Source organism: Scaptodrosophila lebanonensis, unplaced genomic scaffold (genome assembly GCF_003285725.1).
Source record: "Scaptodrosophila lebanonensis strain 11010-0011.00,11010-0021.00 unplaced genomic scaffold, SlebRS2 tig00000202-arrow-arrow-pilon, whole genome shotgun sequence".
Taxonomy (NCBI): domain Eukaryota; kingdom Metazoa; phylum Arthropoda; class Insecta; order Diptera; family Drosophilidae; genus Scaptodrosophila; species Scaptodrosophila lebanonensis.
The window spans coordinates 179,571-182,095 of record NW_022060612.1 but is presented as its reverse complement, the minus strand read 5'-3'; positions in this window follow the sequence as shown (position 1 = coordinate 182,095).

The window sequence follows — 2,525 nt, the reverse complement described above, 5'->3', positions numbered from 1 at the left end:
GTTTAGAGCTTTCTTGGTCAAGAGCTTTTTCTCTTGACAATGAATTCCTTTGTTCAATTGGACTTTGGACTTTTGCTCGTCCCGAATTTGAGCCGCGTTGGCAATTGGACTTTGCTCGTCCCGAATTTGAGCCGCACTGGCAATTTGGTGAGAACATAAATTTGTTTATAGCATGAAGTTGTAACGCAGTAAAATTCTGCGCCACAAATTGTATTAGCTCTAAGATTTGTCTATTTGTATTAGTTCTTGCACGGTTTTGAATAGTGCCAATTTTTGTTACTAGTCTTAAGATTCCACTACTGTTATTGGATCTAAGATTTCACATTGAAGTTTCTATGCTACTAGATGTAAGTTTCAATTATATTTCACCACACTACATACAGGAAGGGTTACGCAGCAAAGATCTTTTGAATAGGGGAAGAATAAACGAGCTGGCATCACCGCCCACGCTTGTATAGGGATTTTAGAAAAAGAGAATTAGGTCACACGAACGAAGGCGAGAAGGGCAAACGAAAACGGAAGCTCGCTCTCTTCTTCGGCGACCATCAAGACGACCAGACGTGTGTTAGCAGCGAGGCATAGGATCAAATCCACGTAAGTTTTGGAAATCAGCCAATAAACGTGGTGCAATGTAGGGCCAATGGCAACGAAATCCCAAATAAAAGGCAATTTTAAGAATATTTAAGAAATCCGCCCACGCTATGAGCGCAACTTACATATATACCAGGCTCGAGTCCGAATATATGTAAGGTGTGACTGAAAAAGCGAACAAGTGTTGATTGTTATATTGTTGCGTATGAGTCGGCAGTATAACGTCAAAACGAGCCCTATTTCCGCCCCGCATCCTCCAGCACCAGCGGCTACAGTGGGCCTATTTCATGTAGAGCGTGTATGAACCGCGATATATGAAATAGTCCACTTGACCAACGGAGTTTTGGAGGTTAGTTTGCAGCGCATGAGCATGCAGACATAACGCCAAAACTACCGGCCGCAAGGCGACTGACACCCTACAGTGTGCATCGAGTCCCTCTTGTCGCATGGTCCCGTCACATTTATAAATTTTCTTGTAAATGAACCCTGGACAGCTGAGTTATACCCCAGCTGGAAATAAAACTTCTTTACAAGTGGCACCCGAGCAGGGACCCTGTGACAACGCTGAAAGAAAATTAAGGGAAAAAATGGATTAAAGTCCCATATTCGATGCCACTGTAGGTTAGGAAATTGTCATAGAAGCTGCACCATAGGAAATTTGGCACATGCCAAATTTAATGCACATGCAGAAGCCCAAGCAACGGCTTAACACACGTACAAACACACAAGCAAATACAAGCAAATACAAGCAAATCCAACAACCGGCGCTCTCGCTGCTTTGCTCGACCTAACGGCTCGCGACATGAGCTGAGCAGCGCAGCCGGCACCGGCTGTATTCTCTCTCGATCCCGCTCGCGCTCTCTTGACGCCGACGCCGCCGTCGCGCAACGAGCAGTGCTAAGAAAAATTAAGTGAAACAAGCAATGACCGAAGCAGAGCAGTGAACATTTATATACAGTGCCAAAATAACAACAACAACGAGTAAGACATAGTGAGCAAGCAAAACTGACACAGTGAAATAATCTCTATATATATAAAACAGTTTGTCCTGACTGACTGACTGATTGGCAATCAACGCACAGCCCAAACGGTAAGAGCTAGGAAGCTGAAATTTGGACACAAGATCCCTCTTATAGTGAAAGTGAGCACTAAGAAGGGGTTTCGGAAAATTCGAGCTCCAAAGGGGGGAAAACGGGCTCCAACGTTTGTATGAAAAATCTACAATTTTTATCCGATTAACTTCAAACTTAGTTTGTATACTCTCACAAAGAATACAAAAAAAACTGTATACTTGGTTTTTCACCATTTTTCCTGGGGCATGAAAAAGGGGGGGTTTCCGTGGAAAAATTGAAACACAATCAACACCCCACAGCCCAAACGGTAAAAGCTAGGAAACTGAAAACTGGGCTCAAGTATCCTATCATGGTGTAGATCCGTACTAAGAAGGGATTTTGGAAAATTCGAGCTCCAAAGGGGGGAAAAGTAGCTCCAAAGTTTGTTTGAAAATTCTGCATTTCTGAATCGATCAACTTTAAATTTGGTTTTTATAATCTATAAAAGAATACAAACAAAACTGCATACTCGGTTTTTCGAAATTTGTATTGGAGCTTGAATTATTGGGGTTTTAATATTTATTCATTTTTTCAAATGAAAAGTTTGTGTTATAAATTTTGTCCGATCGATTTCAAATTTGGGTAATATAATCTACGTAACTAAAATTACAACTTTGCATTTAACGATTTTTAAAATATGCATTTTACAAATGCAGGCAGAACAAACAATACAAAATATCAAACAGTTGGGGACAACTAAGTATACATACACACACACATACATATATACAAGCAGCTGTTCGTGTAGTTGCGTGCAAACGGTTGAAGTAGCCAAAGCAAAATGTGAGACACTAATGTGTGAACGTTCATTTGTACAAATGT